This window comes from Megalops cyprinoides, chromosome 10 (genome assembly GCF_013368585.1).
Source record: "Megalops cyprinoides isolate fMegCyp1 chromosome 10, fMegCyp1.pri, whole genome shotgun sequence".
NCBI lineage: Eukaryota > Metazoa > Chordata > Actinopteri > Elopiformes > Megalopidae > Megalops > Megalops cyprinoides.
In genome coordinates this window covers 11,205,752-11,222,461 of record NC_050592.1, presented here as the reverse complement: position 1 = coordinate 11,222,461, position 16,710 = coordinate 11,205,752, and positions in this window count along the sequence as shown.

The window sequence follows — 16,710 nt, the reverse complement described above, 5'->3', positions numbered from 1 at the left end:
GTTCCTGTAGATTCAAACAAAAAGGAGATATATTCCAAAGGCAAAGAAAATCCAAAGAGGACAAGCTGTGCAGTCAGGACAGAGAGAGAGGAGAGAGAGGACAGAGGGGGAATATTCCCCAATTAGTTTGCTATAAAGTTACATGTTATACTTTTAACTGCAAATATAAGACAAAGTCTAAAAACTCACAGCGTTGACGCTCAGCTGCACTGTGAGATGGGACGGCACCTGCAAGACAGATTGAGGACACTGGGTCAGCATAGGACAGTGGAGCAAAAAGTGACCCGGCAATAAGTATGAACACTGAACACCCCCAGTGATGAAACCAAACGCCAAGGCAGCAGACTCAGGGAATACTCACCACTGATTCCATGGGAGCTGGAACCTGAAACACACACAAACATGTTTTATCACACAGAACACTGTAATGCCACTGTGCGATGTCTACAGTTAGTAAAACATGCTACAAATTACAAACCAAAACTGTAACAATTCTATCCTGTGTGTCCTCAAAATCTCTGATTTGGCAGGCTGCCATGTCTGTGCACATACTGCCATGGAAAGGATTTCCTGAAATTAAAACTTTCCCTCTACAGTCATCAAGAGGGGATTTCCGAGAATACGTTCAATGTCTTATGCATTTCCATTCAGTAAAATCTTGGGGGTATCAGAAAAAGGACTCTAAGACCAAAGTATACACATAAAAACTATTGAAACAACAGCATATTTGAACCTTCAATGTGCTCTTCTGCATGCAACACTAAACAGCAACTCTTGTGATAAGAACACTGAACATTCAGAGAATAAACCAGACAAAAGGAGAATATAATATGTGGGAAAGCTGTACAGCCAGACTCACAAATTAGATATGCTTACATTGGCACGCTAAACGTTTGATGACCTGCAACAGAAAAAGAAAAATGAATGCAGTTTTAGCAAAGCATTTCAACACAACCAGACAAACAATACAGTATGTAGAAAATGGAAACTGCTGTGGATGGGTTCCAGAACCATCTATACAGAACACCGAACAGTAGCAGTAAGAAATCCACCAGCAATGTTCCTGGGTACTTGCCAAGTGCACGCAGTTTATACAGCTCATACAGACAGTCACACAGACTCACATAGTCTGTGCTCACACATTTCACTCCATGATACCCCGTTCTCCCTTATTTGATTATTTGACTCCCTTTCTTATTACCTTTGTGACAGGGCAATCAAGACAGTACTGGACTGATGTCGGGCATATGTCAGTAGTCAAAGAATCCACTTCGATGTTCTTCACTGGTGGATCAGTAGTTTTCTTCCCATTGCTAAAGTCAGCCCTCACAACACCCTACAAAAGACCTCCAGTAAGCAACAATCCCTGTTGTCACCAGCAGCAAAGTGTGAAAATGGAGATCAGCATGAACAAAGTAAAATAAAGTGATTATTCTATACAAAACTGGGAAGCTAGTAGTATGATTATGGGAATTTACTGATCAAGTGTGAACAGCAAATGCACGTGACTTTACATCAATGATCCACTGAGCATCACAGGAACCATCTTCTGCTGCTTTCGCCACATCAGCTGGAAGCTGGAAGCTCCAGAGTCCATCCTCCTGTGCAGTTCCCTGACACTGGGTGTCCACCGGGACAGGCAGAGACAGACGGATGTTGCTAAGCAGCGCTGCAGAGGCTAAGGGGTGAAACAAAGACACTGTCAACAGGCATGCCAAGGGGAAGGGAAATGTACAACACAAATCCTCACTCCACGCCACTGCAATGCGCAGTCCAAAACAGTAGAGCACACAGACACCCACAGGAACGCAGAGGAATAAATGAGCCAGAGTGTGTTGATATGCAGAGCAGAGCAGCAGAGAGACGCAGTAAAGTCACAAACTACCATAAACAGACATACACCATAGAGTCACACTTTACATTACACTTATGACGGCAGAATGCAGGTACATTCTAAGTACTTTCACGTTTCAAAGTAATTAGAATGTGTAGCAGTGGTTAGCGGTAGAGTGGTAGTGAGCAGTGCAGCTCACAAGCGCCTCTACCAAAACCATGCATGAAATTGGACTCACGAGTAAACATACCCCAAGCAGCACACCACAGAGCAGTTAATCCAAATCACGAAGGGTTTTACACCTAACATCAATCTATCAATCATCTTCTTGCTTCCTCTCCATCGCACTAGGTTTTCTACTCAAATCCATCCAAAGTCCCTGTAGTAGAACAGGGATCAGAGTAGAGCCAACAGTAGAGCCACTTCATGCTATGTACACATTAAGAAGACTCTATAGCTTCTGGAATGTAAGACCTTTTTTCTACACCAAATTATACCTCCAAAATGTACACAAAAAACATTTTTGTTTTTTTTTTTGTTAGTGTTTGGTTACTATTTTACAAGGGCTAATGTGCAAAAGTTTTGTTCACGGAAATCAGGTTTTAGAATTTGATGTTTGGTAATTCTGTTAACTCCGTTAAAGAAAGGTTTTTCTTGAAACTGGGCACTATTAAAAGCAAGAATAATAGTACTACATAGTAGTTTTTAATATAATGGACACTGAGACTCTATGTAGCCTTTTCAATTCTTCTAACTCCATTTATGGTAACATTCTTGACATAACAATGTAGACGGTTCTAATATTTTTGGCTTCAGCAAATTAAATCTTTGATCATTATAGCTCAAATTATCCAATTCATGTGTCAAGAAATATATATCACTGATTTAAATTTATGATACCCAATGCTAAAATAACAAAAACTTGATAAAGTGGGCATGATGAATCAGACCTATGCAGTGTTTCAGGAACCGAAGCTCAGGAGTGAATGGTGCATTCAATAAAGACCTTTATTCAGTCACTGCTAAAATAAAAACTGACATTTACAGTACTGTTCTGGTGACTGATAACCCGAGATGACCCTATTTATGAGGATTATCGATTGATCGTAACCATGTGCGCACTCTTTGTAAAGGGCTGCACAGCATCACGGAATCAACCTGTATGACTGCACCCTTCTAAAGATGCTGTATGGTGTTTGTGCTGAGTGTATGCGTGATTTAAATGATGTAAACCGTGGGCCAGTTCCAATAAACTAACACGCTTATAAAAAGCCCATTCAAACAACGGAAAAAAACATGCCATGAGCACTGCCAAGATCAATTTCCTCATAAATTCTGAGAGATAAACCTTAGTGATCTCGTATTGTGATCGCAGACTTCTAAGCAAAATGATAAAATTGTTACATCACAAATAAAATTGTCACATCCGCTCATACCTCATCTGACCATGATGCAACCATACCGGGGACTTGCATCAAAATCACAAGACTCGCCAAACAAGGCTCTTTTCCTGAAACATGACGCTAAACAGTATAAACCGGTCAAATTACCAATAAAATGTTTAAGTTAGTTAAAGACTTACTTTTCATGTTACTTACCTACAATGATTTTGCATTTCCATATGTCCATTTTCCCATGCTACACCACATAAGCAGGGAGTAAACTGCTAGGTGAGCGAAGTATCTCAGTATTGCCTTTATGTAAATAATATCGGACTTGTATTGCGGCTGGAAGAGTCACCGTCCGCGCCACCAAGAAAAGCGAAAAATTATCAAAAAGGGAGAGCCGCTCTTCGTAATCACACTACAGCTGATCCCTTACTCTCATCTGACACGTGCTGCGCTGCCGACCAGCTCCTCTGCTCTGTTACAGCACAGCTACAGTAAACGCTAAGCCCCGCCCATAAACAGCGCATGCACAATAGCTTTTGCTATTGAGTTTTTTCAGTATCTGGACACAAGAGGTAGTAGGCTCATGCAGAAAGTATACCTACAGAGTGGGAAGATGCTTGGTACAAAGGTAAAATCCTGAAGTCCAGATCTTGTAAAAAAGATCATGGGTCCATATTAAGTGATCCGGATCCAGTATTAAGTATGGCATTTAGTACTAACCTGTCCTTATAGTCTCTAAATGCATAAATTGGCATATCAGTACCATTTAATAATCATTTCACAAAATAAAATAATTTGATTAAGGCAGCTTGTAACTTGTAACTGCCTTTATCAACTGCTTTTACCAATGAGTGCTTTTGAATACCCCTTTAAGGAGTGACTTCCATTTAGCAAAGCAAGCTGGCATGTTACCCCTGTCATTAGCAGCTGGGCTGCTGAAATCCTGATAGAGAAAACAAATCCTGATAATGAAAACACAAGCTGCCATCACACTTTATGCAGTATCCAAGCCAGGGTCCAGAGTGATGCCAAGTGGCAGAAACTCTTCTCTCCCCGCCTCTAGTTTGCTGGCAGAAAGGTTGACTTGCAATTTTCATGCTTAAATCGTCAACATTTGTCATTCACAGAGCAGTGTCACTCACAACACTGCTTGATTGGCCATACCATCTCTAGACCCTGCATGGTCGGAAATGTGTTCAGATATAGCACTGAGGTCTGTGCTTTCGGGTAAGGTAAGAAGTCATATTGTCACAGCTCCTAATGTCTGGTTTTCAGCTTCTTTTTTTAGAGATAAGAAAGCAGTAGACCAAAATTAAAGTTCCGACAGTTTGATGAAGAGAATTACCAGGAAAATGCCTGTGAAATAACTTAGGTAGCCCTTCATTAAAAAATAACTAAGTCAGGATAGCTAGCTAGCTAGCATTGGGAAACATTAATAGGTTTATATGCCTAGCTGTATAAAGACAAGCTATTACTGTGGGCACAGTATGGCCCACCCTGGTCCTCCCATGGAGCTGAGTCTGATAAATACCACTGTAAAGACATACGGACTACAATAAGCCACAACTGCTATAAACTAATGTAGCATTAAAGTGATAAGAAGACTATAAAAACAAGGAAGCCAAGTCTGAAGATGTGTATTACATGTCTGCAATGGAAGATGGCCAGAAATTGTGCTGTCCAGGAAGCCCTCAACCACAAACAAGACAACAGAAACAAGATGAGAATGGACCATTTTAATTTTGAGAATGCAGAACTTGTAAAATAGAGTAGAGTAAAGTTGTGCTATAGGACAAAGATGTCAGAGATCATGATTCAGATAAAACATTACATTTTCTTTCCCCTTCTCACTTCTCATTCCCTTTAACTGAAGACATAGGAACATATGGACTAACATACCTACTAAAGAGGAGTTCTAGCTAAATTACATATTTTCTGAACAGGCTAAACACCTTAACCTTGCATAAATAAATTCATTTCAAAACAATTTGTGTGCAAATGCAAAGGTTGCAACAACATAGTGCCATTATAATGCACATTCACTGTGCAAGTATAATAAATTAATAAATATATTTATAAATAAATATTTCACATATAATTATATTTATATATTAAATATAATAAATATAAAATACATATACATTTAAAACTCTCCCTATGATATCCACATCATAACATACTGGGTTTGGTAATAAATTATGTATATAAACATTCCATACCTTAGATTTAGGTCATGATGAACAGAATTATATCAGTTGATACTACTGTAAACAGCCCCCTTATAATGCATACGGGCCCTCCGACTTCTCTATATGTAGGTTTGTTCTATATTTTATAATACAAAACTAAGGCACTCCATTATGTTCTCTCTCCATAAATTATTTCCCTCAAGAATAGCTTGATCTTTTCACAAAAGGCCTTTCCTTTCAAGTTACATCCACTATAACCTGTACATTTTCTTTAAAATGCACTCTGGAGAGCATTTTGACATTTCCTTGGTTAAGAGCACCAGTTCCAATGAGTTTGGATTAACTGATGTGCTAAATTTGCTAAACAAGACACACAGTGTACCATTTAGCACAGGCACATGAATTGTTCTGAAAGGCACCACTTTCGATAATTCATATTTAAGACGACAAACTTACAGGAGGTGTAAAATGAGCAGAAAGTCACAGAAAGTAAACAAAGTAAAAGAACACGCCGGCAGAAATAGCCCAGCCGGCTGTTGCCGGACGTCATCATGGACTGCATTTCCTCAGATGTTCCGATTCCTCAGAGCAGATGCTCGTCACAGGATGCTTCCTCACTGCCAGGGTCCATCTTGTTCCTGGGCAAAGGGCAAAGGTTGATTTTGTGTTGACATCTAGCACCTAAGCCAGTGTTTCTCAGCCCTCTCCTGGAGGGCCCCCTGCCCTGCATGCTTTAGATCTCTCCCTGCTCCAACACAGCTGATTCAAGTGATCAACTCGTTATGAACTCCTGAAGCTGCTTAATAAACTGATCATTTGAATCAGCTGTGTTGGAGCAGGGAGAGATCTAAAACATGCAGGGCAGGGGGCCCTCCAGGAGAGGGTTGAGAAACACTGACCTAAGCTAAGGTTTAAGGTTTTAATCAACTCAAGCTAAAAATGTAAACCAATTTTTTTTTATTATTAAAAAAAATAATTATGAGGTTTGCATGTTCTATGAACAATTAATACAGATTTTAAAAAAACATCCCAAATTGGCATGTCACAGTAGCACAGAGCATGTTTCCATACAATTTATATTTACATTTATTCACTTAGCAGACGCTTTTATCCAAAGCAACTTGCATAGGTTACCATTCTTTACAATGTTATCCATTTATACAGCTGGATATTTTACAATTATATGGACTGCCAGTAAAGATCCTAATTCTACTCTTGTAAGACAAGTCTGACATTGTGTTATTCTTCAGCAAAATTAACTTTATTTGCTTCAGCAAACATATTAAAATCTTTTATAAGCATCATTTATAAGCAATGATTATAAAAATGTTCAGTATGCTGTCAGGCTGGACCAGGGGCATCTGCTGCACAAACGAATATAATGCTATAAATGTATAACATTGTAAAGAATTGTAACCTATGTAAGTTGCTTTGGATAAAAGTGTCTGCCAAATGAATAAATGTAAATGTAAATATACAATAAATGGGCTGACACCACACTGAAGGGCGAAGAAATTCCCAGGCTGCGGATGCAATCGTGTTCCCAAGCGCACTCACCGATTGGAAGTTCCTTGCTTGCATCCATGTTTGTATGCCAGGTACACAATGAAAGCCAAACAAATGAAGACAATGATGAGAGGGAGCAGCCAGGCCAAAACAGACCCTGCTGAATCACAAATGAGGAAGGAAGCAGTGGGAGAATTAATAAAAGGCTTAGACATTTTCCATAGTAAGGCAATTGAAAAATAATTATGGGGGGGTGGGGGTGGGGGGGATAGGTACAGGCACACAAATATAGATCCAACCTAAATTTTCCATCTTTTCCCCTTATGCTTACTGCACTAGACAATATTGAATCTGACATTCAGATTCAGGAAAATGCAACACCACGGCACTCAACTCTTTCTGGCAGCTTTACACAACAGGAAAGCTGAAAGCACCTATCTGTAAAGGTCACTTACAGCTATCTGCAGGGTGCGAGTCAGGCGCAGTGGTGGGGTCCGTGACTGCAACACAAACGGACACATTTCACTCAGTGCAGATAATTCCATCCTCACTTATCATGGGGACTTTCCCCTTTGCAAGTTCCCTCTTTCCGCTACTGATTACCACTTTTCTCTCATTGTAAAACTGCAATGAAATCTGTGCACGGTCTTGTTTTACTCAACAGCTCAAAACACAGCATGAAAGAATGGGTTAATACCGCTGAAGCCAAAATTGCTGACATAATGCGTTTTGAGTAACAGGTTAAATATAAAAGGTGGATGAAAAATTAGTCTATGTCTAATAAATCCAGACACACATGGTTTGAAGGAGAAAATTACACAGATAACTACTTACTGTGGAAATTGATCGACTCATAAAGCTGTAAAAACAGATGAAGCATGAATTAGTAAATCAGAATACAGAAGACAGTGACACACTGTCTGACTCTGGAGCACACCACAAGAGCCTCCACACTGGCACTCTTGATATAGCTAGCTAGGAGCCTGACAGAATCAGCTGTTATATGCGTTTAAAGTTACATTAGACTCACTGAAATTACAATTTGCACTACAGTTAAGTATTAATATAGCAAATTTAAAATGAAATCCCGACCCACACCTATCCTCACTTCCAACCTACCCCAGAGATGCAGTCCCTACGATACTGCAAATCTCTCACACATTGGTTGGTGATGAGCCAGTCAGGTTCAACTGACTTCGCCGGGGGAATGACTTGAGGATTTGGTGGGCCATTTGCAACCACCGTCTCATTCTGAAAGAGAAATCAAATTATAATTCCATGTTTAAGCCACTGAGCCTAGACTTCCATGTACGATAGGGTACAACTTTAGACTTCATTAATTGTAGGATTTATTTTTGAGCTGCTTACAGGATAAAGCCATGATACTTCGCAGTCGGCTTCAGTCCGGTTTCTCCCACTCGTCAAAGAGTACATGAATGATCCATTGTCAGTCTGGATCTCTTTACATGTAGCTGAGATATTTGCAAACATGGTTTTCTGCAAAACACAGTTGATGCATCATTAGTAACCCTGTCTTTGTATGTAGCTCTAAACCAGTTGGGCCTTAATTTGCAGATGAAGAGGCCCACATTGGTCTGAACAAGGATGACTATCAACAGGAAGTAGCATTTTACACAGTATAACTGGTAATCCTTTGGTTTCCAACACAACAAAAGCAAGAGATGATCATACTTTCAAAACAAACTGCTCCAATTTTAATGAGAGGAACTGAGATTGAAATTGTTTAGAAACGTAAAAAATATTTACTATATATGTAATATACAGAAAAAATATAAGTCTGGATGGTTATTTTGTGAGAAACTGACAACATGCCAGCACAAGAAGCACACAGAGGTTAAGTCTGACTCTGCCAAGGGTTTGCTTAGCCAGCATGCAGTTAGCAACCTCTAGCTGTGCTAGCACTGGAGCTAGTCTGATTGATCCTGCAATCTGCCAGGCAAGTCACGAAATTACAAACAAGATTGCCAACGTAACTGATGAGAAACAGCCCATTATCGTAAATATTTCAAACCCATGCAGAAAAAACCTGGGAATTAAACAGCAAGCTACTGAAACCGAGCAGAGGATTATAGCAGTGGAGGAAGCAAATGACTCGGAGAGACATGGAGCATTGGAGAAGCCAGTGGCAGAAATGGGACAAATATGCTGACGACCAGGAGAACAGAAGGAGGAGGTCATCAGGTCATCAGATTCCTGGCAAATGTAGAGGGAAGCTGACGAACAAAAGTTTTTCCAAGAGCTGGCTGTTCCCGTGAACACTGAAACTAAGGTGGTCACATAACGATTGAAAGGGCTCGCCATACACTAGGCTCAACGCCAGGGCCAAACCACCATTACATTTCACAACCACAGGGACAAGCAGAGTGTGACATAGGCTTCCAGACAGCACAGTACGCGGGAAATCTCTACTGCATGAGGGATCGCAGAAATGAGTACACTGACTGCCTAATTGTTCAGGACACAATGCTTTTTTTCCTTTTCCTGTCAGCTCCTGGATGCTAAGAATGTGTATTCTAATGATAAGGGTGAGTAGTCAAGGCCAGGGTTTTATATTTTTTTCCAATATTTTTTCCCCATTATCCTCTTCCTAAATTGTATCTTAGTAGAGCATAAAATGGGTGGTGCTGCTCTGGAGGTTTTTCTTGCGTAATCATACATGTACTTTCGTCATGTACTTACATGAGGCATGTGACTGGGAGAGAGCTGTGCAGAGCACCGGTAATCCCCTTTTGGGTCTTCAGGAAAACTCCCTACACAAACAACGCTACTGTTGTTTTTATGATGATTTTTTTTTATCTCACTCTCAGATCAAATCTTACGAAATTCTCTGTTGGTTCAAACAAACAATTTCCTTTGTATGTTTGGGAGGCGCCTGAGACATTTTCAAAAAAAGTGTTAAGGCAAGTAATACATAAAGACTGTGTATTTGGAATATCAAAGGGAAAGAAAATAGACATTTTAGAAAAAGGAAGGCGCTTTAGCAAAGAGACTCATCTGGAGGTCAAAGAGCCCTTTAAAGCTGCAGCAGCGAAGATTTGGACAGGTTTTCTTCTTTTATGTCCAAAACAGAGGCATAGCTATCTTGATGAGGAAGAACATACCATTTACATGACTGAATAAGGACAAAGGTTAAGGGTACTCTACAAGGAGAAGAAATTGCCATTATCAATGTTTACTGTTAATGTTTTATTTACTCCCAAACAACTGTTACAATCCGTTGTATCTTGCTTTTTAAACAGTCATATTTAACCATGCTGAGGTATATCACAGGATAAGACTCCTCAAATCAATTCCCTCCTCAATTAAGTGCAAAATGATACATGCAGTCTTATTCACTACCTACGATTTTGTGCCAAATTTAAAAAACACTGGTGGGATATTTCTCAGGAAATTAAGAAAGCTGAGATGGACCCATCATCTCTTCTACTTGGCCTTCCATGTAGCCATATCACAGATGGTTTTAAGACAAGGCTCTACAATGGTTTCTAATGGTTTGTGTGAAGAAAATATCCTCTTGCATGTTCTTACTACCTGCTTGAATATCTAATGCCCTGACACAGCACCTTTTTTTTCTCAATAGAACCAAACACCCTACGTCCTCTGATTGCCATATATGGGGCAATGAGTCAGTGTGTCAGGGTAAACACCCCCCCTTCAAGTGTGATGTCATATGAATTATTGACTGTCTGCACATTGGGAGGCAGCCGTTCACTTTCATTCAGAACAAGCTGAACTTCGCCCATTTTGCAAAACAAGACAGAACCATGCTTACAAAATGGACGTACACACTACAGACCATGGAAAATGGTTCAGTTGTTAAAATATGTCATTAGAAGTAGTATTTAAAAGAAAACCAACTTTCTTTGGCAATTACGTCCTAATATGTATAATCTAATCACAGAGTAGTCCAAATGTTCAAAAAAAAAGACTGATTTGCTGGATGTGATTTGAATGTGAGCATTTAACACTGGAAGTAAAGTTACTTGCTGACCAACAATAGCCCCTTACATCAGAAGTGCATTGCTTCTTCCCTGTACCCTCACAATCGCAGCAGACCAGGCCCTCACACTCTTATTCATAAGGCAGAAACAGCAATCCACGTTTTTGTTACATTCAGCCTGGATTGTTGCTAAAGTTACTTAAAACACAGCAGCTAGAATCCTAACATATACTAAATCCCATGACCGCATCCCATGGCTGTCTGTTGCATTTACATTTATTTATTTAGCAGACGCTTTTATCCAAAGCGACTTACAAAAGTGCATACAGCAAGTGTAGCGACAGTACGGGGACAGGATGTGTACAGTTCCACAATGAGACAGTTCTCAGCTGAGAGCAGCGTCTGTTTGAGGACACAGTACTATTAGATTTGTACAATTACAGCCTATAGGGCAACTAATACGATACACTTTCAAACGGCGGACTTCAACAACTTCAAACGGCGCAATGAGCGTCAGGGTAAAGGCGGCAACAAGAGACAATTTAAAAAGCACAATTTAGAAAGCACTGATGGGGGGGGGGGGGGCAGCAATTGTGTGCTGGGTCAATGATAAGAATACTAGACTGTTAGTTAGCCAAGGACCATGCTGAATGAAGATTGATGAATGATAAAGATTGCTGCTGTGGTGTTGATTTTGTTATTTTCAATCAGTGCAGTTCTGACAGAGGGATTCACTATGGATGAAACATTCAGCATTTTCCCCTTAGAACATACGTTTATGATGAAGATGAAGGAAGCAGAGGATCAGACCTCAACAAATTTCATTTATATATAAGTAAAACATTTGCCGCGAAAGATAAGCAGTTTTATTTTAGCCTATGGACATGCCAGGGTTACACTTATTGTGAACCTGAATTCTGCATTTGAAACATTTATTTTGGGATTTTTTATTTCTGTCAGGTATTTTAATGTACTTGTCACACACAAGTATATAATAACAGTCAGTTTAGCCATTTTGGAAATTCTCAAATCCAGAGCAACGTACAAATGCACCCCAACATATGCCACATTGTGCCACTTGTCAGCACTAACTAATCAAATTCAAGATTCTGTGATGTTCATCGCATACAACTGCTACAAATACTAAGGAAATCTCAGAAAAAGATGGTTAAGGTAAGGTCAGAAACACTAAGAAGGTGTTTACGATGACATCTGAATTGTTGTCATCTAAGTGAGACTGACATTTCACGGCCTGTAGAATATTGCTTTTGGCTTTTCCTGTGACCGAAGTAGACAAACCTTCCAAATTGTTTATTTTTGACTAATAAATTAAACTCGCCTGCCCAGGAGACATCCTTTCAATTGTCACTGATATGCATTTAAAAGGGGATGGGATGTAGCTAAAATGAATCCACTTCCTTTTGTGGTTTGCCTTCAGAAGGCCTCCTTGCACCTCACGATCACGACCAACCCAACGCCACACAGTTTTAAAGCAGGTCTTCTCACAGACCACTACACAGGTAACCTTCGATAGTTAGCTAATAAATTCCGAACCCAACTCGCTACTACTAATTGCGTCAGCAACCAACTAGCTAGCTAGCAAGCTAGCTAACAAACTTAGCCTACTAACACTAACTTGCTGTCTTGCGATGTTCTGAGTTAACTAGCTAGCGTTAGCCACACTAGATAGTGTGGCATTTCAAACCCTTTCACTGACTTTGAAATGACAGTGGAAAAACGAGCCAGACAACGTTTAGCTGAAACACACTGTTGATTAACAATTTTCAGAGCGCTTACCGGTTTACCCCACCTTCTTTCTACTCGTCTTCTTCCACTCTACTTTAAGGCTGGCTAAAAATGCCGCTTCTAGCTTTGCTGCCGCCCACAGGTCTGAGCATGCGTGTGGAGGTCCAATGATATAACACTTCGACTAAATATATTTAGACGAAACAATGGCTGCGTCCCAATACTAAGTCTAAATACTAAATACTAAAAAATAATTCTTTATGGTAACCTTCTGATATGAGACCCACCCAATGCCCAGTATATAGTATAACCTGAAAATAGCACAAATATGTCTTATGCAGTCTGTGGGTTTCCTGTGTAACAGTGAAATACTGCCCTTGAGAAAGCTGCAAATGAAAGTCCACATTTTAAGAAGTTGTACAATAATTTTATTTAACAGAGGCGAGCAATGTAGTAAAAATGAATAACAAATAAAAAAGGTTCAGATACCAAAGAAGAAACCACTGAAATTCCATACAGTTCATGCACAAAATGCCATTTCTTCTAACAGTTAATTTCCTGTCCTGTCATTTTCTGTATGTGTTGTTATGCACATAGAAAACATTACACAAAGTATGCAAAAGAGTACAGCACTCAGCACAATCAAGGTTTCTGTCAGGCATTTCATAAGTTCCAATCCTGAACAATGGAATTTCCTGAAAATGCCTTATGATCTACAGAATGTTCATCTTGTGAATGTAAGGTTTGGTTTATTCAGTGCTAACTGCATCCTACAAATTGTGGTCAATAACATTTTCAGTTGTCATTTATAAACCAGTAATGGAACCAACACAATGTCATTTCCTTCCGTAATTAAAAAAAAAATGAAGCAGGTTATCAAGTTTTTCAAAAACAAGAAGAAGAGAACCAGCATGGTTGGGGCTCTAATTTTACACCACATGCACCTTTATTTGAAATAAATATTTCCCCCTGCTGATCAATTAATCAAATGCAACGCATTTATTTTGCTGTTATTATTTGCTTAATACAGTTTCGTATGTGATTCACTCACATGAAGAAATATCTGTACACAAGTCACTCCTCCATATTTGTCAGTAAATATATTTATGTAATCTCATCTAGTATGAGAACTACATGTGGGCTGTTATGTTGAATTAAGTTCAATTATCTTCCTCCAGTGAAATTAATGCCAGGGGACCACATTACACTAAAAGTTATATAAACCTAAGATTAGTGGAGGGGCTCAACTTCCTGCTGTTAAAATGAGGATTATGTTGAAAAGCAAAAAATGGCATTGGGTTAGCAGCCACAGGACTACATGCAATGCCTTAACCCTTTCGCAGTCATATTCACTGGGTCTGTCATAAACATAAATGTCATAGATACATTACAGATACATACAGTTTTAACATTTGTGGTCCAACCCCTTAAAAATGACAACCACACGGAGCATGTGCACATACTTGGCATTCAACTCTTTGCATCAATTAGTGCTCAACTCTTCCAGGACAAGGAACTGGTATGCGGTCATTCCTATCTATCATCATATGCACTATTAAGTTCTTTTCCAAAGAGATAGTTAAAGCTTCTTAGGTTCAGCCACATTGTACCTCTGCAAACAGATTGCCATGACTGTTTTGTGTAAGTGACAGAAGGGGGTGGGGGGTGATATCAAGGAATCAATATCAATATTCAAGGAATGAATGTATTGATACATTAAATGAATGAATGAATGTATTGTTAAATGAATGTATTGATACATTATCCACAATTTCCTGTTTTGGAAACAACAAAATGCACAACTATAAATCTATAATAATAATAATAATAATAATAATAATAATAATAATAATATTATCATCTAATTATATGCTATATATGTACACACACATATCTATCTATCTATCTATCTGTCTATTCATCCATCTATCTATGGGAGGCTGGGTGGCGCAGTGGCAACATACCCATATATACAGATAATATATATAAAAATACATCAGAAAAAATAATACTGAGGTGAATGGCACTTGGCAACTACAGTCTGAAAACCTAAAACTAAATTTAAAATATTCTGAAAACCTCTTAATTGTTGTACTATGGTATGTTTCTAGCCAGTGGGGATGTACACCTCTGCAACCGCTCTATAAAAATTCTACATAATTCAGTATTTTAACATACATTTTTATGACAACCAAACACTCTACCTATGCTCTACCATTCATTTAATGAAAAAAAAACTATACAATTTAGAATTTACACCTTGTTGTATGCCAAACTGTTTGTGGCTGCAAATAGTATAGCACTAGAAACAACAGTGTACCTCACACACTAACCCAAAGGTAATCACAACACTTAGTACTTCCATTTTGCCCCTAGGCAGTAATAATAAACAATCCATAAATAATAAACAATCCATAAAAGTAATCACAGCCTCTCAGCAGTGTCTATTCTTGTTTAGCTTTCAAATGGAGCAGAGTGAAACTGAAAGCCATTCAGAAACAGATTCTCTGAATCTCAGATTTCACTAAATGCACTTTTTTTGTAGATACAGATGATATTAATGTCAGAAACGGCAGGGCAGCATGGAATGTGGTCCACTTCGTACATTAAAACTGATAATATTTCTGATGTATCAACTGTCTGTTTCTGAAATATAATATTAAATGCTTATTGCGATGCACAATTAATGATGCCGATTTCTTATGATAATCTGTATCTACACAGGAGGAAATGCTGTATTACCTGACCTACAAACTCATTGTGTACACACTGGCACAGCTTAAAGTCTTCATCTTCCACAGTGAAAAATCCACAGCTGAAGTCCAGTCTGCTACAGCAGACACAACTATTGTCCAATTACAAATGATTAACCTTTGGGTCTGCCCTCTGCCCTCTAAAGTGAGAGTAAATTTAATCCTCCAATGCACTTGCACACAACTGACGGCTGCTTTTCATACTACAAGTCACAGAGTGCACCACAGTGAAGTGGGAAATCGTTGGAGGATAGTTGCTCATACACTGAGCCCATCTAAACACGCAGATGCCTGATGACCTGCAGCGTGCCCTAGAGCAGTGAGGTGCACAAACCCTGGCCGGCCTATCCATCCCAATCCCTAACAGCACTACGCCAATTTGTTCCACCGCTGTGGGCATCCAGTCATTGTGAACAGGGGACACAGTCAGTTTCAAACCCAGGGCACAGGGCTCAGCCTACACTCAAGACACTTTGGCGGCTGAGCCACTCAGGAGCCTCAAATTTCACCTTTCTGAGGTGAAACTTCTCAGAGAAACATACAATCATGATACATATATGTGAAGACAATATGTTCTTAAATCACATTATAACACATTATATGTGAGAAAATAAATTAATCATATATATGTATGAAATACATCACTATATAAATAAATGTATACATATTAAATATATAATATATTGATATAAGTATTTATACATTAATGTGTAAATACTAATAATTTAAATTTGAATAACATTACTAATAATATGTTTACGCATAGTTTATCGTTTTGTTATTTAGCTGGACCTACCTGCATCTCAATACTAAAAACATGAAAATGTAAATTTTTCTGTATGAGGACTCTATAAAAGACAATCTTTAGGAAGGGTGTATGTAGTGCACAGATGTAGCTGAACATAAGCTTAAGGAATACAGCCTCATATAAACATTTACAAAACCCTATGCAATTCCTAACATCCAACCACCAAGACACATCAAGAGGAAAAAAATTTGGCTTTGGCTTTTGTTGGATTGCTATGAAATGATTTGTGGTTCATGGAAAAAAATACAAAAATTAGATAGACATTTTAAAAAGTAAGCAAAATATATAATCTGGCCAGAATAAGATGCATCTATCTAAATAAAAATCTTAGGTGTGTTAGTATATTCCACCTGAAGTGCCAGATTTTTCCTCTACATTCCTGAATCATATGATATGCTATGATATATGATATGTGATTATGAAACAAAAGTAGGCTTTTCAGCGGTTAGATGACCTCGTCCTCTACTGCGATGTTGACATTAGTCCCTCATCTCCTGGACTGGGAGCTCTGTCCATCTCGGA